This window comes from Poecilia latipinna, unplaced genomic scaffold (assembly GCF_001443285.1).
Source record: "Poecilia latipinna isolate Pla-1442-1.1 unplaced genomic scaffold, P_latipinna-1.0 Scaffold565, whole genome shotgun sequence".
Taxonomy (NCBI): domain Eukaryota; kingdom Metazoa; phylum Chordata; class Actinopteri; order Cyprinodontiformes; family Poeciliidae; genus Poecilia; species Poecilia latipinna.
In genome coordinates this window covers 233,550-258,611 of record NW_015113181.1, presented here as the reverse complement: position 1 = coordinate 258,611, position 25,062 = coordinate 233,550, and the positions used below count along the sequence as shown (strand labels likewise).

Here is a 25,062-nt window from a genome sequence, read left to right as displayed (position 1 = left end):
CAGCTTTAAGTTGATTCAGCTTTCATCACTCTTAAATTATTGGCATCTCTTACACACCCTCCTGTTTGTTTCTATTGTCTTAGTACATGCCAGGGCAATTAAGGTTTAGAAGGGTGAAAACAGGATCTGTGGGCGATGCAAAACATGTTCATTATGTTTTTATTTTTTTGCACAAAATATTCTTGAATGATGAGGTGTCAGTCTGCTTAGTTCAGCCCATTGTGAGCATTTTTACGACCTCTTGTCACTTTAAATCCAAATAAGCTTCTTCTGCACTGCAAAAACACAAAATCTCAGCAAGCATTTTGGTCTAGTTTCTAGAGCAAATATCTTATTTCACTTAAAGTAAGACAAGGTTAACTTACAAGAAACTTTTCAGCAAAATACAGGAGCATAAATCTAAAATAACTTAATATTGGTAAAAAAAAGTACAATTTCAATTGACAGATTATAACAAAACATTTGGAAATGGAAGTTGCTTTTCACCAATATTTAATAATTATTCATTCTAAAGAAGCTGCATTTCTTGCTGAACATTTCTGAAGAGTTAGTTTTGTCTTATTTTAAGATATTTGCACTAGATTTTGTGTTTTTGCAATGTGGCCGTGCCTTTGCACCTGACGTTTAAACTCTCACATGAAAATGGCTGCAATCTTTGAAAAGCAGAAGTGGAGCCTCCTGCACAATCAACAGGAATGCAGCAAGTAGTTTCTGAATAGTAACAACATTACTGTCTTTTCCAGTAGCTTTACTGTTACAAAACCAGATGATCAAACGTGCCAGAGCTCTGCTTGCGTTGCTAGGTAACGGCGCCGGGCATTACCAAAAACCAAGAAACTTTTAACTTATGGCTAAAAAACCTCAGGATGTTTTTTAAGCACTTATAGTGTTTTTAGAAGCAGTTGAACTGGTATAAAAGTATAAAAATGTTTAAAAAATGTGAATTTTGTGTAATATTTCCCCTTTAAACTCTAGCTAATGCTGATCAGGCTTCCAGTGATGCTAACAGCTTAAATGAAACATTTGATGTCTCACATTTCATGTATTTTGCAGCAACCGCTCCTGTTTATTGCCTTTTATTGATCAGCCCATAAACATCAGAAGCTGTAATAAAAATTTTAAGGCTCATTGTCAGATCATTATGACGGTCTGAGCTGCTCTGTGTTAACCTGAGCATCGCAGAGAGCTTCCTGTTATTAAACCGACCTAAAACCCAGTGAGTCGTCATAAAGAAGGGTTAAAGCTTCAGAGTGTCAGCGCAGCTAAGCTCCGTTACATTACAAATCGTTCCAACTTCCCTCACATTGCATCTGTTACGGATCTGAGCAGAGAGAAATGTTTGGGAAGGAAACTCTGTCACCTGATTGGTCATGGCATCTCTTTGAAGTAGCCTGCAAGGCTCTTGATTGGCTCTCTTGGAAGCAAATCAGATTCTGATGGTTTCCTGCAGCAGTTTTAAGACAAAAAAATATGATTTTATTTTTTATTTATTTTTTAGTTTATAAGAGTTTGGAAATTGTTGTCAGACTTGCTGCTACAAATTGTGAAAAAGTGAAGAAATTACTTTTGCAATGACTTTTTCCAACTATGAGATTCAGCTCATCTTTCCATAAGAACTAATTTTCCCAGAACTTTAGTTTACTACTGTGAAACAGGGTCATTTCATGGATAACTCCTGAGACTGCAGCTGTTTTCACCTCAAAAACCAAAAGAAAAGTAATCATACTTTAAAACTTAGCTGAATCCGCAGAAAGGTTTAACTAGCTGCTTTTCAATTGACCGTAAAATTACGCAGATGGGGTTTAGAAAATAAATTAGCTTAATGGAAAAACGTTTTAAAAACACTCAGGTTTTGTGACAAAAAGATGGTTTTGACACACCAACAATAGTCGCTTCTAGAAGATCAATGGGACAGAAAATGTAGGCTCATTAAAATACAGTCATAGGAAAAAGGAAAAGTACATCCAGTTTCAATCCTATGGTTTTATCAGGAAATATCGCAATATTCTTGTATTTAACTGGTTGTATATTTACTTAAATTAACTCAAAAAACAAACACCATATTTCACTCTAGCCATATAACTGTGCAAATTGGAAACACTGACTTAAATTTGCGCATATTTCACTAACCTGCGATGGAAACTCTTTTTCTTTGCGTCTCACGGGTCACATGATCAACAACCCGGATGTTACTACTGCCGGAAACCACGAAGAAGACAACAGGAAGTAGTTGGAAGATGAAAGCGTAACATGTTTTTTGTGTTTGTTTGTCGTGTGAACAAACTTATTCACACGTGATTTAAATTGTTTCTTATTTAATGGAAACACTGCTGTTGTGAACTTGTGTTTTTTCGACATTAGCGGCATATCTACAAAGTTTTGCTCACATTTGTAACGGAAACGCAGCTACTGACACATTTTTAAGTGATTTTCCTGATGAGACTTTTTATCGGCGACAATTTAAACTGTGTTGCAGTTTAACATATGATGTAATAAAAAAACTGATTTTTTCTTTTACATATTTAATAGTAAGTGAGTTGATGAGTTATGAATTTAAAAATAAAAATGACAGAAAAGTTTGAAGGAAGTAAAAAAAAACATCCCTAAGTAGAAAACTTCTCGGCAACACAGGTGTCATTTAGTCATGTCTCATTTATCTCTGTGTAATAGAAATCACCCTGAAATGCAGAAAGCATGAAATTACATGACTTTTTTCTTTTTTCTTATTTTACAGCATCCATTTCATTCAACTTTAACTCCTACTGAGATGTCATAAAGGAACAGGAGGCAGGATGGCAGTAATAAAATCTTAGATGACAGGCTGAATTTACTTCTGATGAGGCTTTTTTTCTGTTTGTTGAAACATAGAAAGCAGAATCTGCTGCAGATTTTCCAGCTGTGATTAAATATGAATGCGTAAATACGAGCAATAAAGCCTGAACACACAAGGCAGCAAAAGGGATCATTAAAAGTTAACACCAACAGAACAAAAACAGACCTTTTTTAAGTGACGTCCACGTCGAAGAAGCACCAAATTAAAAATCTGCATTTTGTAATCACAAATTAGTCACATTCTGCTCTCTCTCCCAGGCCTTTGAGTTTTATTTTAACCCGTTTTTGTAGCAGTGAATGTCAGGACTGCGTAATCACGCTCCATAATCTCCAGCTGTCCACTTCATATATCTGTATTCGCCCCTGGCAGTCGCCGCTTTCTCATCCTAAAATAGCTTCAAACGAAACACCGTTCAGCTGAACCGCTCCTCGTCTTTGTTATAGTCGCCGGCTCGGAGATTCAGCCTGTTTCTTTTTTCGTGAACAGCCTTTTAACAGCTGCATGCTTTTGTACTTTTCAACAGTTTAAATTAACTATCAGTGCGGGGGCTTTGTGTGTTCAGAAACTTTCTGGTACAAGTGAGAATATAAATACTTCCTTTGTTTGCTTCCCAGTTTAATAGCGCATATTTTTCCAGCTTTGATATTCTGCTGAAGCTGAAGGAACATGAACCCACAAAAATACAACAAACAAATCCAATTCCTCCAAACGAGCATTTGGTTCAATCGTTTTTAAAGTTTTTACTGTCAGGATCAATAATACACTCTTCAAAGGGCTCCAATTTTAACCCGTTGCTTAACACAGTTTAATCAAAACAAGTGGTAAAACATTTATATCTATTTTCCCTTCATCTATTAGTGACTGGGTCAAAAATAAAAATGTGAAAATTGACAAACGGATCCCGTCTGTAGTTCAGTTTCATCATCTCCTTCTTACTAAGTTCAAGCCATTTTCACTGCAAAAACACAAAATCTTAGTTAGTAGTTTTGGTTTAATTTCTAGTGCAAACATCTTAGTACACTTAAAATAAGACAAAACTAACTTACAGATAACTTTTCAGCCAGATATGAGAGCTTGTTTAAAGTAAATTATTCCTTAATATCGATGGAAAAAGTAATAAATTTTACTGGACAATAAATTGTCCCAGAAATTATCATGATAAACGATAATATTGTTTTTATGAGACCATTTTCAAGTATTATAATGGTAATAATGGCATAATAAGGCAAGAACACATTCTCAAAGATCAATGAACTTTAAATTGTAATGAAACACTGGAACTGGAAGCCGATTTAAATATTTAAAATAAAACAACAAATGAGATGAATTATGAAGTCTCTCCAAACAAAACTGGAGCTAATTCAGACCAGATCGCCAGACTGAAGATTTTTATCATCCAGTTTTTGGTAGAAAGAGAGAAAAACAATAAATCATGCAAATGGGAATTATTTAGCTTGTTTTAATTGATTAATTGATTGATTATTGCTTATTGCGACAGGCATAATTCAATTGGCGATTCTTTCACTCATAACAAAACATCTTCCCCGTGTAATAAGTGATTCTTTTTCATCAATATTAATGAATTATTTACTCAAAACAAACTCTTACATCTTTCTGAAAAGTTACTTTATTTAAGTGTACCAAGATATTTGCACTAGAAACTAAATCAAAGATTGTGTGTTTTGCCGCTCAGGTGGTAAACAAGAGCTCTCAGTGCTGTTTGTATTTGTTATATGCAAATCATTATTAACAGGTCAAAATAACCGATTGTTTGGGATCAATTGGAGTTCAAGCTATTAACTCTGACAAAGCAGCCAGCTCTTTATCAAAAAGAGTCGTTTGCTTCGCTGCCGTTAAAACGAGTCAAACAGAAAGAAAAACTGATTGCAAATCTTGAAGAGTCTCAACCGAAAATGAATTAATGTGCTAAAAAACAATCAGAAAACTCTGACGATCCAGTCGGCATCGCTGTGCCGGTGAATCGGTGTCAAATAAGTCACCAGCAGCGCCCGCTCCTCTGCATCCTGCATCCGACTGTATCTGTAATTGCTTTGTGTTTTCCCTGACAAGACAACAAGCAGCCGGCATCAGGATTTGTCGAGTAGGAGGCGTAAGCGCGTTATTCCTAGCTGTAATTTTATGCTCCTCACTATGACCTCTTTAAGGAGAACAGAGAGCAGGAGGAGGAGTTATCGTACCGTTTCCCGTCGCGTGGCGATGATTTTCAGGCACGTCTCGCCTCATCCCGGCCAAGAATTTGTCACCAAGCAAGCGTGTAATGACATTACTTCTGTGCGCTGAGAGCTTGTAATTGGTGTGAAATTATCTTATTAAATGAAGCCACTGGAAACTCTTGGGCTTGAATAACGAATTCTTGGGGGCTCACTGGGTCAAAGGCGGTCAATTCAGACAAATGGAGAAGCGGTTGAACTGGCCGCTCCCAAAGCAGGAGGCAGATTTTTCCTTCCTGTGTTTGGCGTGACCCCATCAGAGGGAGAAAAGCAAACTGTCACATAAAGGCAGAGGGCAGTCTTCCCTAAAGGCCATTTGCATTTATGGTTTAATAATGTAATGACTCTCGGATGATACCAGCAAATTTATTAGCAGGGAGCGCGACACTGGGCTGGTCAGCAGATTTCTGTTATTAAATGTCTGAAATGCTTCTTATCCTCGGTGATTCAGGACTTTAGCTCACAATGCCGGGCGACTCTTCGCTTCCTTCTCCTTTATTACCTGCAAGTCATTTAACAATTTCCTTTGGTCAGTGTTGAAGTTTGTGTGGTGGATCTAAAAAGCCGGCATTGTAATGAAAATGAAATCATTTCACAATTTATTGCTTACTTAAAACCAGGTGTTTAAACATACGGTATAAAACCCCCATATTCGTTTCACTAAACCTAAACCAAAATTATTAATGTTTAATAACAACAGCATATTTTGCAAAGAAGATTTTTAAGGTTACTAAAAAAGTGCACTTGTAGATCTACTTTAAGGCATTTTAAGTTGAAAGTGTCATTATCTTCCGTAAAAAGAGTCTGAAATAACATAAAAAACCAGATAATCATTTGCAAATCAACTCAGGGAGAAATACTTTGTTTATTCACCAAGTTTGTGAACTCAAATAAGGAAACTGACTTTGATCCCCCTTCTGCGATTATTTAAAATATAGATATATAAAAAAAGGCAAAATAAAAAGATTTGTTTTTATAAATTTCTAGATATGAAATAAGAAGAGTGCAAAGAATTCATGGTATAGATCTGAAGACATTGATTCAAATGTAATATGTTCATTTTATTCATCTTGTGAGGGTGTTTTGCTTCAGGAGGGACTGGTGCACTTCACACAATATGAGCAGGAAACAAAATTATTTTAGTAATCGATTATTCTATTGATTAATCGGATTAAAAAAAAGTAAAATTCTGCAGATTTTTCATTTGGCCACTTCTGCTTATTTTATCCAATATTATAAACACATTAAAAGATGCAACTAAACTAATAAAAAAACAATTCAGCATTTCTTTTCTGAACATTTCATCATTTGTAGAAAAGGATGCAACAAAAAAAGAAATAACGTCATAAGAACAGAGTTACGGAAAAGTGTATTCTTTATTCCAAATGCAAAATGTATGCAGTCTTTTCGTAAAGTTTCATCTTCATGTATACTTCAGTTAATGATTATTTCAATAGCCGATTCATGACAATTGATCTGAGTAATCATTTCATCCCTAATATATATTTATAAACGGGAAATCAAATAAAACTTTTCTTCAGTGTTTTAGTTAAAACACCAACAGTTTTCTTTGAGCTCAGCTCAACATGCTGTGTTTATGGCTTTTACTCCCATATTTACATCAGATTAGATTTACTTCCTGCCTTTTTACTCCCAATAGTTTTGTTACGAATCCGGCAGACATTTGTCTCACTGGCTTTGACAGAAAGTGCTGCACCTTCTTATGCGAACATAATCGCATTCAGCTCACACGAATCGCTCGTTGTAGCAGCTGGGCAGGGAAGCAGGTAGGAGACACGGTTACCCTCCAGACTCTAAAGCTGTAAATGCATTTTCTGCTCTGATCTACTGCGCCTGAATAAACCCCACAGCAGCAAAACCACACGCTTCTGCTCCACCAGTCATGTCGCAGGTCAGCCTCGTCTAAAAGCTTAATTAGATCAAACGCTGTTGCTTTAGAAAATACCAATGTAAACGGGTGAAATGGCCTTGTGACACAAAGCTCCAGGCTGTCTCTGCTGAGATTCTTGCTTATTTAAAGCTCCGGTGGGTTTTATTCAACATCTTCTTTTAGTCTGGCATCAAGAACTGAATGAACTTTAAATAGCGGGAATAGCAAAATATAAATTACCTGTTTGAAAGAGGAAGGCATCGTCTAAAACTATAATTATTGGGATGGTCAAAAAATATGAAATAAGATCTTAAACTTCGGTAATTTCTTGTAAAATGTAACATTTTTATGATTAGCAAATTAAAAGTAATATTCTTGTTTCATTTTGATGATTTATTTGAAATGTATTGACTATTTTCCATTATTTTTTGGAAGATATGAGTTGGCCAAAACTCTATTATAAAATACATATCATTGCAGCTTTTGCGCTTTCAGGTTTTCTTTTTTCTTTTTTTTTTTTTCAATTTGCTAAACCACAAAAGAAAAACATTTGCTCAGAGTTTACTGAAATTTTTTTAATAAATACATGGCGTTGCAATAATTGTAAGAGCTTTGAAGGACATTCACTGCAAAAACAAAATCTTACCAATTATTTTTGTCTAGTTTATAGTCCAAATATCTTAGTTCACTTGAAATAAGACAAAACTTACATGTAAGTTAGTTTTGGTATTGATCTGAAGACAATCAACCTTTGATTACGTTGTTATAATGTAATCAATTTCTCCTTTCTCCTCTTTTTAAACCTATTTTCATCCAACTTTACCTCATTTCAAGCCTGTTTCCCTTCACTCATGGTCCTTTTTCCAATCTTTTTTTCTTCCCTCTTATCAGCCGTATCTCCCTTTTTTTCATCCAACCTTGTCTCTTTTTCATCCTCATTATTCTTCTATACATCATGTTATTGGTTTATGTTCGTCTTATTCTGTTGTTTTTTTTTAAATACTAGAAAAAGTAAACTTATCCAACGCAGATTTCCACATTGTCAAATTGAGTCAGTCTAATCACACATTCAAATTCAGTTTATCAGCAGCAAATCAATTTAGCAGGTCCTTGTCCTTCATCTTTTCTAATATCTTTTTCATCCACTTTCCTGAACTCAAATTTAATTTCTTCCCATGGTGCCATCTGGGCAGATTAAACGAATAAACTCAAATCTTCCTTCATAACTTTAAAAAACTGAAATATGAAAAAATGCTATATGGGTAAAAAAAAACAATTTAAAGTATCCTTTTTAAAATGATAGCAACACAAAGGGAAATCTTTACTGCAGAAATATTTGATACCAATTTGGTTAGATTTGGAGAAGGTTCACCTAGTAACCCCAGCCCGTTACCTAGCAACCACAGTGGAGTTCTGCCCGTTACCTAGCAACCACAGTGGAGTTCTGCCCGTTACCTAGCAACCTCAGTGAAGTTCCACCCGTTACCTAGCAACCCAAGCTGAGTTACAGAATGGTTGGTCAGCTTGTTTTTACTGCTGTAATCGTGTCTTAAAGAAGCCAAGTGTTAAGAGTATTTTTGCTCTGCGTGTGTGACTGATGTGGAAAGGGAGCAGCTAACTGGCCGTGGTTTTCGGCGCTTTGCTGTGTGGGAACAGGGTGTTTCTGCGTGAAGGTGAGAACGTGTGAAGAGCGGTGTGCCATCACGTACGGTGTGAGATATTTCCCAGTTTTTCATGTTGTAAAATTTTACCACTTGCCAACCTTCTGCTGCTGTTTCTTGTCCGCTTTTCATCTTTTCCCACCTCGGTGGTTCACATTTCTGCTAATGTAGGCGAGAACCGTTTCATCAGAGCAGTTGGTGCCGACCCATACGGTACTCAGCAGGTATTCATAGCTCTTATATTTTTTCTCACTTCATTCTATGTATTTTATTGGAATTATATCCAACAATTTTTCAGCATGTTTACACATCAGCACTAGACATCAGTATGGATGAACCCCTTGGATGTTATTGTTTACATCCAGACATTTTGTGCGCACAATGCTGGAGAGCAAAAAGACGATTCTTGTGCATGCCATCCATAGCTGCACTGCTGCGGTAGAACAATCCTGCTAACTAGACATGTAGGTATTATTAATTTAGTGCAGTGCATCACAGCAAAGGGAAAAATAACGCAGAAAAATTGTTAAAGAACAACTCTTAGCCACTTTTTTTCTCGCTCTCTATGTCAACTACGCTCCACACAGGCGCATATCCATAGCAACTGACAACATCACCAATGTATCAGGATTCAACATCATAAAACATTAAAGCATTCCCCACACAGAACAGAACATTCAGTCCATTACAGTTTTATGTTTTCAGGTTTGATGTTTATTTTGCGATTATTAACAAGTGATTGCTGTGGTAGATTAGCTACCACTGCTATTAGCCATCTAACACAGCAGTGGTTGATTAGCTTATTTAAACTCCTGCTGTGCTGATGATCTGTCAGAGTTGGTGTATGGGTTACCTTTTTTTATTTTGTAACTGAATCGAAACACACCGGATTCCACATCACATCTACATGTTACAGTTGTCAAAGTCAAGCTAACATAACTGAACAACTTCCCTTCACCTCGCTGTTTTGTTACTAGGTGCCATCGTGTTGACAATTAGTAGCAAAGCCCTGTGCCCCTTTTTATTTTATATAGCATATTTAAGATTTAGTGTGTTATATTGATAACTTAACAGCTAAAACCAATGGTAGTCATCGTCAGTGAGCAGCTTTTTGCCCTCTAGTATTTTTGCTGAAAATTGACCATCGCACTATCAGCCTAATATCCAAGTTTGATCAAAACAGAAACGTCCATTAGCATTGATTTCCATATAGAAATGGAGGAAGGTTCATGACCGACCCACTTTGACAAAATAGTTTATTTTGCCTGCATCAGAAGAGTTTGGACAACTTCTTCCTGCTGCATCAGGGGCCTAATTTTTACCATAATGCCCAGAAACGGTTGTTGTGTATTTAGCTTCATCCATCTTCCCATTCACTCTGCTGCTGTTTTCTACTGATTTATTTTACTTTGTGCTGGTCTATCATATAAAATCCCAATGAAACCCGTCAGACTGAGCGATTTAAAATGTTGAGTTGGAAGGGATACTTTGCAAACGGCTGCATATCTTGAATCTCAAACACTGTTTCTGGTGTTTGTTCTCTGATGTGCTGTTTTTTTGGAGACACTATCAATAAATCTGCAGAGGACACTTGGATGTAAAATGCTGCTTGCTGCTTAATGCGAGGCAACAGTCACTCCATCATGTCAGATAATGCATTTAAGGTTGCAGTCCAGACAAAGATGGATCTCAAATTTGTGTCCTAAGCAAGAAAAATGAGTTTGCCCATAATGCTCTGTGCCCCATCAGTCGTAATGCATCCTGTCAGTGTTATATGTTCAACTTTAAATTGAAAGTGAACTATTCGGTTCCAATTATACACAACGCTGTGTGAAACGGGCAGCAGTCACCTCCTGGCTACAGTGTTGAAATCCCCAAAACCAGAGTTTCTCCACTGATAAGTCATGTTTCCGCTGTGGGCTTCCCCTGATAAATACCACCTTCAATGAGTCATTTTAAACTCTAAAGGGGGGCTGGCACTTTCTTGCAACTTTGATTTATAAATTATAGTAATTCCAGCAAAGACTTAAAGGCCAAATTAGATGTTGTACATTCTTGTTTCCAGTGTCTTAGCCCAAATGCCCAGCTAATAATTATAAACTTTTTGACATGCAGCTGGAACAATTGCTTTCATTTCACCACTATTACATATTATCATTTTAAAATTATGCAATCAAAGTACTTGTTGTTTTATAGTGAAAAGTTTATGGCTGAAACGATTAATTGTGATTAATTGATTATTAATCAATTTCATTAATTGATTATTAATCAATTAATCTGGAGTCTACAGTCAAAAAAGGCCATTTGCTGAAAGAATGACATATTCAGAGAAAAAAACAATCCAAAACTGTACAAAAATTTAGCACATTTCAAATTCAAGATTTAAAAANAAAAGATTAAATGTTCTACGCAGAGCTTCTCAAGTGGTGTAGATTTAGCTTCACCTGGTTAAAATTCAGCAGAAAAGTCTCTTAAGCATTTTTGCTATCCAATTATTATTGATAAAAATATTGTCAGCAGATCATCCCTACTCCGTATTGTTTATAAGTCGAGCAGAAACGACTGAGCTTCTCACATGTTGATACAAATGATAAAGTGTTTATGGGGCTGGACAACAAATAGATTAATCTATCATACAAAATCCCAATGAAACCCATCAAACTGTGCGGTTTAAAATGTTGCGTTGTGATCAATAGATAATACATTTGATAGAATACTCAATATATAGATTATTCACTAAACTCCGATCCAGAACTGCACAGCATTCTGGGAGATGTAGGCAGAGGAAAGGCTTTAGCTTCTCAACAGTTGTACGGTGGTGGCCTCAGCTAGCTTTCTAATTCTTTGGTTACCTAGCAACAGCTTGCTGCGTAACAAGCAAGTTCCCGCCCAAATTTTGGTTACCTAGCAACGGCCCNAGTTCAGAATGCAAAGAACTTTTAAAGCGTTGCCACACTGAATCCCCATGTAAACATGTACTTTTCCAGTTTAAAAATCCCTCCATGCTGTCACATTTTCTAGAATTGCTGTCTCTGCACCAGGACGGCATTGTGTGTTTTTATTTGATTTTCAGTGATTGGAGTCTGTTCAACAAAAAAAAGATATAAATTTAAATTAATTTCACAAACATTCCTGTGGAAAATTAGAGACGTTAGATTTCTGCTGCCTCGAACTACTGAATAGACTTAAGACACACTGGTCCCGAAGTGCTTCAGTCAGTGAAGAAAATGTAGCTTTCAGGTCACTTTTAAAAGTCATTCAAACAGTAATTAATAAAAAGAGCCCTGGGAGGTTATGACATCACAACAATGATGTCACCAAGGGCACCCTTTGATGATTCATAGCCTCAAAGGGCTATGAATCATCAAAATTCTCTCCATTTGGCTTTTGGCCTTGAACCTGACTGACCTACATTTTGTTTTGCTCTGATATTTTTGGCTTTTCCCCCCAAGAAAATGTCTAAAATTGTGAAGGCGAAAGCAGCAGCTTCTATGTTTGATGCTGAAAAAGTCCGCAGGAAGAACAAGAGGGCGCTCCAGAAGCTCTTGAAAATCAACACAGAACTCGAGAACGCCAAGGACCTCAGAAGCTATTATCAAAATCGGAAAAGACTGGAGAAAGATGAGAAGGAGTTTTTCAAGGAATGCGAAAGACGGCTCTTTAAGCTGAATCTGGAATCTGACATCTGGATTGATGAGAGAGAAAAAGTGGACAATCTATGCAAAAGGAGAGAGCTGCTTTTTGACGTGATGGTAAAAACAAACGAACAACTACTTGAGGAACCTGTGATGAAATCTTTGAAAAGGGCCGCGCAGCAACAGCAGGAACGGCTGACATTTCTTAACAAAGAGTTAAGAAAAAATATTGGTGTCTTGTCTCGACAACTTGTACATCAAACTAAGCTATTTGATCAGTTCACAGAGATGGAAATGGAAAGCAAGGAGATCATGGAACTGCAAGACAGCTTCTTTAGAGAGATCAGGCAGAAATTAAAAACGTACGACTTGGTCACTGTGAAGCAGAAAGTAGCGGCGGAACAGGAAGAAATGAAGGTAGAAGTTGAAAAGAACAAGAAACTAGTGGAAATGATCAAAATGTTGAGACATCAAGCGACCAATGTGCCCATGTTGAAATACCAGTTTCTGTGCGCAGTAGATGAGAAACGAAGACTCACAGCCCTCAACGCAGAGTTAGAAACGGTGGTTGTGGTCTTAACAGACAGACTTTCGGATCAAACTTCCTGGGAGGTTGCTTACAAAGACATGGAGAAGAAGATCAGAGATTTGAAGCAGACTGAGAATGATCACCTGAAGAAGATTGAAGACTTGAAACCAAAAGTAAAACTTGGAACCAAAGTACTGATTTCCTCATTTTCAAAAGAGAACAAGAAAAACAAGAAGGTGACAAGTCGCTTGGCATACTTTGAGACTAAAATCAATAATCTCCTGAAGGAATACAAGGCCTTCCAACCAGAAATTGAGAAATTTCTGGGGGACCTTAAACCTCCTTTTGACACAGTGAAATTAGGAACTTCTTCAGCACAGAATTTGGATTCACCAGGAAATACTGTTGCAATCAGGAAACCAGAAACATTTTCAGAGTCATCTTCAAGTGACACATATCACGAGCAAGACAGCACTGACGAGTCAACAGATTCCAACCAGAAATATCCACAACCCACACCTGAACCAGAGGATGGAACAATAGATTCCTCCCAAAGAAGAGACAGCTTCTACTTCACGACTGAGGACACGTCTGAAAGCAGCACAGACGATTCAACAGATGCCTCCTGCAGAAGAGATAGTTTCTACCCCACAGAAGAGGACATGTCTGAGGATTCAGCAGATTGGCATGAAATAAGAAACAAACAGTTGAAGAAAAGTCTGAGGTCGATAGTCAGACATTCAAAGTCTGGAGCAGAATCAGAAGACTCAGATATTAATGAGAGCAAACAAAAAGCAGATTCTCGCAGGATGAGCGACAGAGTAAAAGACAAAAACCATCCAAAGAAGGGACGGTAGAAGTGCTTTTAATGGAGGGAGAAGAAGGATGGATAGAGGGATGGGCAGATAGAGGGATGGGTGCGGGAGGGATGGGTAGACTTTAGACTTTCTAGGTTCTCTCCGGGTGCTCCGGTTTGACAAACACCATACAAAAGCCTCCACAGCCTTAATTGGTCTCTCTAAATTACTCCTTGTGTGTTTGTGTGTGTGTGTGTGTGTGTGTGTGTGTGTGTGTATACAAATGTCAATCTGCATGCATTTATTCTTTTGGTCTTCAGATTTACATTTTATCAACATGCTTCCATCTCGTAATATTTTATCAAACTCCACCTCCCCTAGTTTCTTTTTTATTTCTCTTGAAACTGCTATCGGACTTGGATTAATATTCATATCTTCCTTCCTGAATTTAAGAATTACCTTAATTCTTCACCTGTTACTTTCTTCCTGACCACTCTGTTTTCTTCATCTGAGCTGCACTCTTCCAAACTTCGTTTACTATTCCGGCTACCAATTTCTCTATCCTCTTTCAAAACCTTATCTTTGCCTCTACCTCTTCCTCTGCCTGCCGGAGTCCAATCATCAACATCCATATAATCGTCTTCACCACCCCCATCTACCTTAGGCCAACCGCCAAAATCTGCTTCAAACCCGGTCGGTTTTCCAGGCGTGTCACCGTCGAAGAACCCTCCTCCAATCCTTATCCAGCCTTCTTCTTCTTCTTCTTCTTCTACGACGTTTTCTGGCAGTTTACAAACGTTGTGCATTACTGCCATCAACTGGACGGAGATGTAATTCAGAAATCTTTTTTTTTCAATCTTCAAATCAAAAGCATTCACACACATACTAAATCCTTTCAGCTAAGTTTGTAACTTTCAAATATTTAACAAGTGCTAGAATTATATCCTGTGATTGATGTTTCCTTAATAAATTAGCCATAGTTACTGAACTCTTTCCCTTTACCCTTTCCAATTCCTTCCTCTTTTATTTATTTTCTACAATAAATCAACACATGTTCTACTCCTTCTGTTTTCCTGCAATAAGAACAATCATATTCATATTGTTGAATTACCGCCACCTTCTGGATCATATGTAGATACATCACATGTAAATGTTTCTCATACAGTGCGAGTTGGGGACAGTGAAACAGGCTTTTCACTGTCTTTGGGTGAGGTTTTGGGTGCATGCATTGCATTGGTGGGCCATGGAGCCTCTTAAGATTATTGCCATTTACCTGCTATTTTTCATGTCAACTAGTTGCAGCTATCTGGTGGTATTCTGACAGCCTGTTCTGACCTGACAGAACACCGCGTGTTCTACATGGTCCACTCAGACTCAATATTCCCCAAGTCCCCAAACGTGTTTGAAGTTCTGCCGGAGATGGGAGTTAAATCTCCGTCTCACAGGAGACTTTGCCAGACGTTCCCAGCAAACCCTCACAACACGTTTGGACCTGACAGGTCTGACCGGCTTCCTCCCCCTCCACCGGAGCCAACTCACCACCAGGTAGTGGTCAGTGGACAACTCTGCACCGCTCTTCACCCGAGTGTCCAAGACATACGGGCACAGATCCGATGAAACAATGACAAAGTCAATCATCGAACTGCGGCCTAGGGTGTCCCGGTGCCAAGTGCACATATGGACACCCTTATGCCTGAACATAGTGTTCGCTAAGGACAATCCGTGATGAGCACAGAAGTAGAACAACAGAACACCTACTCAAGTTCAGATCGGTGGGGCCGTTCCTCCCAACCACGCCCCTCCAGGTCTCACTGTCATTTCTCACGTGAGAGAGAAATGAGAGCCATGCATCGAGGTGAGACCGACTATTTCTAGCCGGAACTTCTCAACTTCACACACCAGCTCCAGCTCCTTCCCCACCAGACAGGTAACATTCCACGCCCCAAGAGTCAACTTCTGCAATCAAGGATCAGACCGCCAGGCCCCCCTCCCTCAGCCACCACCCATTACACAATGCACCCGACCACTTTGGCCCCTCCTAAAGGGAGACCCACGTCTCCTCCTTGGGCTGAGCCCGGCCACCAGACGTTCGCCATCATGCCCCCCATACAGGCCTGGCTCCAGAGTGGGGCCCCATTGTTTAATTAGGACAAAAAAACCTAAGTTTAATTTACACAATGGACTAAGTCACACATATTTTGAACAATCAATGAAGGAAAACATGTTTAAATTGAATATTACATTTTCTCAGTAAAAGGGCAGGTTAATTTATTTGAAAATATTTTACATAGACTGGTTAATATAATTTGGAACAAATAACAGCATCAGTTTCATTATGGCTCTGTTTTAAAGACAAAGAATTTTTTAATACAGAAAATTTCAAAGTCCAAAACAATTAATGAAAATCCCACGACAGCACATTTTATTTTGGATTAAAAATGTATTCAAGTAAATCTCCTTCACCCCACTTATTGTCTCCCCACAGAATAATACAAATCAATCCTTCAAGTTCTTATTGTACATCTCTAAATATCAAAATGTCAAGATCCGAATTATAACATTTAACAAATTAGAAAATGTTACAATTTTCCCACTTTATAGACAAGAAAGCCCTTCAGTGTATAACGCCAGTTTACATCTGAATGACTTTTATAGTGAACCTCAACACAGGATATACATGGAAAATAGTTCTACGGCTTTTCACCTGTGTGAATCCTCATGTGTTGAGTTAAAAACTGATTTCGATTAAACCTTTTTCCACAGGTCACACATAAAAACGGCTTTTCACCAGTGTGAATCCTCATGTGCTGAGTTAAAGTCAGTTTTCGACTAAAACTTTTTCTACAGTTCACACATGAAAACGGCTTTTCACCAGTGTGAATCCTCATGTGCTGAGTTAAAGCCTGTTTTTGATTAAAACTTTTCCCACAGTTCACACATGAAAACGGCTTTTCACCAGTGTGAATCATCATGTGCCGAGTTAAAACCCGTTTTTGACTAAAACCTTTCCCACAGTTCACACATAAAAATGGCTTTTCACCAGTGTGAATCTTCATGTGAGCATCAAAAACAGATTTGAAATGGAAACGCTTTTCACAGATGACACATGAGAAAGGTTTGCTTCTTTCCTGATTTTGCTTCTCAGCTTCAGCAGCTTCCTGTTCCTTGTTCCTGTTTGGTTCTGATTCAGTGAGAGATGTTTGTTCATCAACAGGAACCACCATGCAGGTATCAGTCTCCTGTTTTAACTCAATCTGTTCTTCATCCTTACTGCAGTAAACTTTTTTCTCTTCCACTTTTATCTGCTGTTGTTTTAGATCCTCCTGCTCTTCTTTTATCTGATGATCTTCTGATTCTTCCTGGATTTGTTTCACCTGCAGAGGTTCTAACTCCTCCTGGTCCAGAGTGGATCTCCTCTCCTGGTTACAAAAGTTACACTGCAGGGAATCTGGAGAGGGAAACAGAAGAAAAGAGAAATTGTTAACTTTACTGAAGTAAATAGGAGAAATAGTTCATCGTTTAGGACAGAAATGACCAAAAAATAAACTTGAAAATTCAAGAGCGTAAACAGAGAGACAGATTAGTCATCATATCCAGCTGATATTTGGAGAATTTTCAAATGAATGGATTTTAAAAATACATTTTATTTATTACAAAATTAATTATAGTAGGGATCATTGTTAATGTTTAACACTAAATTGTATTATTTCAAGATATTTATTTTTACTACTTTGAATTAGGGCTGAAGCGATTCCTCAAATGATTCGAGTTCCTTGATTATTAAAATTCCTTGAGGAAAGTTTACGTGCCTCGAAGCTTTGTTAATTTATATTTTATTATTTATATTTTATTATTGACTGGAGTTGCCACTCATCCCATAAAATAGGGGTTTGTTTGTTATAAGCAGAGATGTCCGGTGCCGCCGCTGCTTTGTAATGCCTTCCTCTAATCGGACCACTTTTTCCGGTAACGAATAATCTAACGAGTTCGTATTTCAAATCCAGTAATCAGATTAAAGTTATTTATTTTTATGTCCTTTATTTTCCATTAATACAGAAAATGAACCTCTAAACGTTACATCACTGACAGGCGGCGGTGTATATGTTTCCTAACTGTGGCTAAAGCTGCTGCTAGCTGGTTTACTCATGATCGGAGGCTGGTTGGAGAATGGTAAATTGACAATGACTAATAACGGTTATCTAACACGTAAACACTGTTTTATAAAATACAGAAAGTGAACCTCTAAACGTTACAGCGCTGACAGAGAGTATATTTTTTCCTAAATGTGGCTAAAGCTGCTGCTAGGTGGTTTACTCTCCGATCGGAGGCTGTTTATTTTATACACAGTTAGAGAATGGTGAATTTACAATGATTAATAACAGCTATCTAACACTTAAATGCTGTTATTATTAAACTTACCTTTTATTATATCCTTAAGATTATGAGAATGCGGGAATTTTTCAGCTTGGTTCCCAAGGCAAAATCACACCGGAAGTAAAGATACCCAGGTTTGAGTTATGGCGGCCATTGTCTGACGTCACTGTGAAAAGGGTCTATAATGTTACGGTATTTAAATATAAGTAATGCAGCTTGGCCATTCAGGAGATGAAAACTGAATCTTTGAATGCCTGCTGGGAAAAAAAAACTGTCCAGAATCAGCGCAAAACCCGACCGGAGGCTCGCTTGACTTGATCCATCGCTCTGCCGTAGATACAGTTGTGAATCTCGCGGGGCATTTTGGAGGAGAAGCTTTGATGCCATGACTCCGGATCACATTAAGGCCCGATTGATGAACACGCACATAAAAAAATCAAAACAGGTTTTGTTCTTTGGTTTCAATGTAGAGTATTTAATTATGCTGTGTAATAATCGTAAAAAATAAAGGTAACTCTACTTCGCGGCTTTCGCTTATCGCCACTTATTTTTGGAACGCAACCCCTGGAAAAACTAGGGATCACTGTATTAACCTGCGTCCACACGCTGGCGTTTCCTACCTATCCGGTGTAAGATTATCCTGGGAAAATCCAGCAGTCTGCGCTGATCATCCATCTCTTCCTCCGACTTGACGATGATTCCTTTAAACTCTGTGAAAGTTTCTTCAGCAGCAGTTAACCGCTCGTTGATAAACTCGTTTAAGCTGGACTGAAGATATTTTTAGAGAAACACTTAAACATTCAACACAACAGACGTCTTCTTCTTCTTCTTTGGGATTTTATGATTGTCGGCATTTATGTCATTGCATTACCGCCACCTTGCGGATCATACGATCATCACATCTAAAGATTTCTCAGTTTTCTTTGAAAAACGTAAAATCTTTTCTTTCACTTTATCTAAATAAAACAAATACAATATCAGTATTCCAGTTTTCCACAAATCCAAAGTTAATATTGTCCTCTGACTCGTATCTCCTACATCCCGCAACATGTTTCACAGTTTCTTCACTTCGCCAGATAAGAACCTTTCCAATTGTATCCGTATATCAATGAGCGCTGCTGCTTTGTGGCTTATTGAGAGCCGATCAGCACCGGCTTGTACACTTAATTGTGCGGTGCTGGTGGTCGAGTGTAAAGGACTTTTAATGGTTTTATCTATTTTAATTTTCTATCGGTATTTTAATAATAGTTTGTATTTATTTCTCTCTCTCTCTTTTTTTTAGCTCTGGGGATTGAAGGTGGTGCGTTTGGCCCAGATGGTGATGCCCCCCTTTTGTTGTGGCTGTCCGTGATCAACATATTGTTTTTTATTACCATATACAACAAACATGGTATCGGCATCAGATGTACACAAACCTGATAAACCTGAAGAAGCAGACACAGGCTGCTTCCATAGAAACGAAAGAACAAAACAAAAACAAAAACTGAAACAAAAACATTAGGGGTTTTCCAACAGTTTCAGATTGTTCATCATATTATACAGTTCTGCATCTTGATGTTTGTCCATGAATTTTAGAGATAATAAGGGTTACCCATTAATCAGAAGTCCAGGTAGTTCAGGGGTTCTGTAATCAGGGATATCGTAAAAACATTTAGCTGTACGTTAAATATTTGGGGGTATAGCTCCAATAATTAGCTTGCAGTCCTTCATCTTCAAACTGTTTGATTAAATTACCTTTTCTGATATAGTGAGTTTTCTGTTTCCATATAAAGTCAAAATTCATCCTATTGATATTTGGTTGCTGAATCGGGTATTCCTAATTTATATGCAGGGTAGATAAGTCTGGAAATACTTTCCATTTTGGTGAGAAATATTCTTCCCAGAATAGATAAATCTCTGTGTGTCCATTTATTTATGAGTTTTACAATTTTGAAGTTTCTCCCAAATATTCAGATTTTCTAAATCATTTTTATGATATTTGACATCAGATTTGACAGGGATATTAAAAGCAGTAGATATAGGACAGTCTTTTAGAGGCAAAATTTCACATTTGTTTAAATTTAATTTAAGCCCTGAGGCCTTTGAGAAAGTTTCAATCAATTTGAGAATTTTGGGAATTTCATTCAGGTTATTTAAGAAGATGGTTGTGTCATCAGCCAGCTGACTAATAGAAAACTCTTTGCCTAGCACCGATAATTTACCAAATTGAGAATTTTTAATTGAAATGGAAAGCAAGGGGGAGATTGGACAACCTTGTTTTATACCTTTGTTGATGCTAAATCTTTGTGAGGTGCCATGTGGAGGACACACTGAACTGTTTGTCTCTTTGTAAAATGTTTCAATTACATTAATAAATTTATTTCCAAACCCAAATAAACCTAAAGCTTTGAACATAAATTCATGTTCTAACATATCAAAGACTTTATAAAAGTCTAAAAATAATGCAAAGCCTTCATTTTCAACTAAATGGTTACAGTCAATCAAGTTCAGAATAAAGCGAATGTTATTATGCATACAGCACCCTTTTATAAATCCAGATTGAGTGCCAGAGATAATCTGGAATATGCATGATTTTAACCCGTTAGCGACAATGTGTGTCAGGAGCTTGTAATCATTACTTAATAGTGTTATAGGTCTTAAATGATCAAGAAGAGTTGGATCTTTACCGGGTTTAGGAATGAGTGTGATGACACCTTGTTTCAGGTAAAAGTTTCTTTGAATATTAATTTTGAGTCTGTGCATGGTTTATTTTGCAAGCATTTTATTGCATTTCTTTCTTGTTTACTTTTTTCTAACCTACAGAAATATGCAGTACTTTTCTCACCATCCTAAATCCACTTTGCTCGGCACCTCAAATATGCTCCTGTGGCTTTTTTAGTATAAAAATCAGACTGTAGAATTTTTTTAGCGCTGTTTGTCATCATCATTAAAAAACGGTTTAGAGCAGATAAGACTAAGTCTGAATGATTTCTAATTCCTTTTCCTTATTTTGGAAAGATGTTTATTTGCTGTGTTTGATTGAGATTTGGAGGACTTTAAATTTAAAAAATTCCCATTTTTCTGTGTAAGAATTCAGATTTTTATCACGACAAATAAAACAGATGCTCCGGGATTTCGTTATTAAACTTTTCGTTGTTAAGCAGGGTTGAGTTAAATTTCCAGTAACCTTTGTTATGGGATTTTTTTCAGTTGAGTTGTGATACTGAGTTGTATCAGGCAGTGATCAGATAAAAGTGCAGGTGAAATTCCAGCATTTACACTATTTTGCATCAGACTGTCTGAGATTAGCCAGAAGTCGATACAGGATTTAGCTGAGCCATCAGGTTTGAACCAGGAGAAGGACTATTTTGAAAAAAAATATTGTGTGTATATTTTATTCAAATTTTGTGCTTTATCCATAGGACATGTTTTGTCCCTATTCTCAAGAATTGTACATTAAATAAGCAAATAATCAAACCACTATAGTCAACTAAAAGCACAATAAAAAAAGTGAATCAATAATAAAATGTTCTGTACTATATCAGTGTCAGGAGATGATTGAGGATGAAGAGACGCTGATTTCTGGTTCTTTAGGTTCTAACGGATCTGCAGTTCTCCTGATCCGCTTTGTATGATAGACAGCAGCACACTGCGCCACGATGGAAACATTTTTTAAAGTGTTTGTGTTCATCCTCACTAACATTATTAAGTCTGGGATTGGCGTCTTCCCTCTCACGTCTGTATCCTTACAACTTACGAGAGGTTTTGGTTTTAAGTACGGCGAAAAGTCGGGTCAAAGACGTTTTAAAAAGACGTGGCTGCATAGTGTCCGTCTCTAGGCAACCGTGAAAACAGCGTCGGTCCGTAGCGTTCTGGGGTCCTTTCGTTCCCGCCACGAGAATTTAGCTGTCCATAATATTTCCTGTGTTTTATTTTGGTCATTATTGTAAGTGTTGATGTGTGTTAGGTGTGTCTATCGGACATTTATAGAAATACGGAACAAGTCGCGTCCCGTATCGGTTCAATACATAACGCAATATTTAACAGCCAAATACGGGACGATTTCGTATTTTAAGGGACGGGTGGCAACTCTATACCCAACATGATGTAGCATTTAAGCTAACATTAGCTTTTGATTAATTGGGACAAAAAAGCTAAGCTTAACTTACTCAATGGACTGAGTTAATGTTATCCAACATGCTATATGCTAACATACCGCAACATGGTAATGATAGAATTTAAGCTAATATTATATTTTTAGCTAATTTTTTTTTACCTAAAACTAAACCTCCCTTAATCAATGGCTTAAGTCATGTTAACCAACACGCTAGCGTAAGCCAACATGATATTGATATTTAAGCTAGCAGTTTTCTTTTTTGACTGTTAGCTTATACACTCTTATTACTTCTCTATGGGTTAAAAGTCGTTGCTCTCTTTAATCCTAAAATTATTCAATATTTATTATACTTTACCTTTGTAAGCTTGATTCTGCACTTGAACTCAAATATTTCTGCATATTTCAGCAGTAGCGTTCAGCATTCACTGCATTTTCAAAGGAAATCCAAGTGATCAGGTGACTTTGTAAGGACTTAAACATATATCTATATGTATAGAGATTAAATTAGTTTAAACTCTTAAAAAAAGATAGTGATCTTTAACAGAAAACAGCCACAGCAGAAAATATAAAAAATATACAAAGACAAGCAACACTCCAAATTATTGGAGACAATAATCACACATATTTTGAACAATCAATGAAGGAAAATATGTTTATATTGAATATTGCATTTTCAAAGTAAAAGGGCAGGTTAATTTATTTGAAAAGCTTTTACATAGACTGGTTAATATATTTTGGAACAAATAACAGCATCAGTTTCAGTCTAGTTTTGCTTTAAAGACAAACCTATCAAAGAAGTTTTTAATACAGTAAATTTCAAAGTGCAAAACAATTAATGAAAATCTACAATTAGTGCACAACAGCACATTTTCTTTTGGATTAAAATTTCATTAAAGTAAATCTCATTCACCCAACTCATTCTCTCCATTCAGAATAATACAAATCCGTCCTTCAAGTTCATATTGTACATCTTATGTCAAGAACCAAATTATCACATTTAACAAATTAGAAAATTAAACCATTTCTCCACTTTATAGACAACAAAGCCCTATGTATAATTCAGTTTTTCATCTAAATGACTTTTATAGTGAACCTCAACAGAGGACATATATGGAAAATATTTCTACGACTTTTCACCTGTGTGAATCATCATGTGCCGAGTTAAATGCTTTTTTTGACTAAAACTTTTTCCACAGTTCACACATGAAAACGGCTTTTCACCAGTGTGAATCATCTTGTGCTGATTTAACGTCCGTTTATCACTAAAACATTTTCCACAGGTCACACATGAAAACGGCTTTTCACCAGTGTGAATCCTCATGTGCTGAGTTAAAGTCAGTTTTTGACTAAAACTTTTTCCACAGTTCACACATGAAAACGGCTTTTCACCAGTGTGAATCATCATGTGCAGAGTTAAATCCGGTTTTTGACTAAAACTTTTTCCACAGCTCCCACATGAAAATGGCTTTTCACCAGTGTGAATCCTCATGTGCAGAGTTAAATGCTGTTTTCGACTAAAACCTTTTCCACAGTTCACACATGAAAATGGCTTTTCACCAGAGTGAATAATCATGTGCTGAATTAAATTCCATTTTCCACTAAAACGTTTTCCACAGTTCACACATGAAAATGGCTTTTCACCAGTGTGAATTGTCATGTGCTGAGTTAATAGCGGTTTTTGACTAAAACTTTTTCCACAGTTCCCACATGAAAATGGCTTTTCACCTGTGTGAATCCTCATATGAATAATTAAAGACCCTTTTTGTCTAAAACTTTTTCCACAGTTCACACATGAAAATGGCTTTTCACCTGTGTGAATCCTCATGTGTGTAATTAAACTCCCTTTTTGATTAAAACTTTTTCCACAGTTCACACAAGAAAACGGCTTTTCACNAGCAGAAGTTTCCGTTTTTTCCACTGTGCCTCATAACAGCTTAAAAATAAACAGTTTGGAGTGAAAACTGCGGATAAAACAGGAAAGACCATGACACTAATTTGGCAGTATTTCATATAATTAAAACAAAAAGCAATAATCAATCATTTTTGATAATAACGTGATGTTTTTCAGCCCTAGCGTTTTCTAAAGGAATTTATTACATTTTAGGCAATAAAATGTTTACTTTCTTATTTAAAAAATGAATTATTTGTTTATTTGCTTTATTTTATGTATTTCTAATATTGCATTAAAAAAGGCTTAAATTATTTAATAAAAAAATCTGCAGTTTTTTTTTTATCCAGTGAATCGTCAGAATAATTGATAAAAAAAATAGCATTGAAAGCTTCCCCTCATCCACTCCTGTCAGACTTGAAAAGCATTGCACTAATAAAACAATAAATAAAAATCTCTTTGCAAGGCCTCAGTAAATATATTGTCATCATGAAAGTCTTCCAGTTTTGCTTACATCAGCCACTCTTACCTCCCACGCTGTATCCGCCTCTCATTTCCCATAAAGTTACAACATCCCTGGATTAAAGACTTTAGAGATGCATAAAATGTTTTAATAAGGAAATATTTAAATAATAAAAACTGAAAAGGTAGCCCTGTGTTTTGTAAAAGTGCCAAACTGATTAGAATATATCCCCCTAAAGGAAGAATAATCACTTCATTATTCCATCTGTCACCCTGGTTAGGGTTTTTGATTTGTGTGGAGCATTATTTACCAACGACGTGACGAAAATAAAAATGTAAAGTCACGACAGTGTGCTCTCTAAGCCTCCTGTAAAACCAGGAGCGAGAGGGTGTTACATATCGAATTCAAAGCACATTTATAAGTGAGCCTCCATAAATCTCCTTTACTGTATGAGAGGGGACCCGGTGTGGCTTAAGAGCAGCGAGGGAGAGCTTACCGGCACCACGGTTAGTGGGATTACTCCCTATTGTCGGTTTTTGAAAAGGTATAGCTCCAGTTTCTAAGCGGCTCTAAATTATTCAACAAACCAGGTGAGATTAATTGATTATTGAGCTCTAAATCAATGATAATCAGCGGTTCTGTGTGTAATAGGTGATCTTAGGTC

At 37.0% G+C, this 25,062-nt stretch overlaps 1 protein-coding gene and 1 long non-coding RNA gene across 2 annotated transcripts in view; one reads left to right on the top strand and one right to left on the bottom strand.

Annotated features, from left to right (window-relative positions):
• Nucleotides 1-25,062, top strand: part of st6galnac3 (ST6 (alpha-N-acetyl-neuraminyl-2,3-beta-galactosyl-1,3)-N-acetylgalactosaminide alpha-2,6-sialyltransferase 3) — an 85,577-nt gene that overhangs the window by 24,564 nt on the left and 35,951 nt on the right. The gene's annotated exons all lie outside the window — the stretch shown is intronic.
• Nucleotides 1,064-23,698, bottom strand: LOC106953152 (uncharacterized). The gene is made up of 3 exons (XR_001426139.1): nt 23,521-23,698; nt 15,819-16,281; nt 1,064-1,073 (listed from the first exon to the last, which is right to left on the bottom strand). It is a non-coding gene; the product is annotated as an uncharacterized LOC106953152 (long non-coding RNA).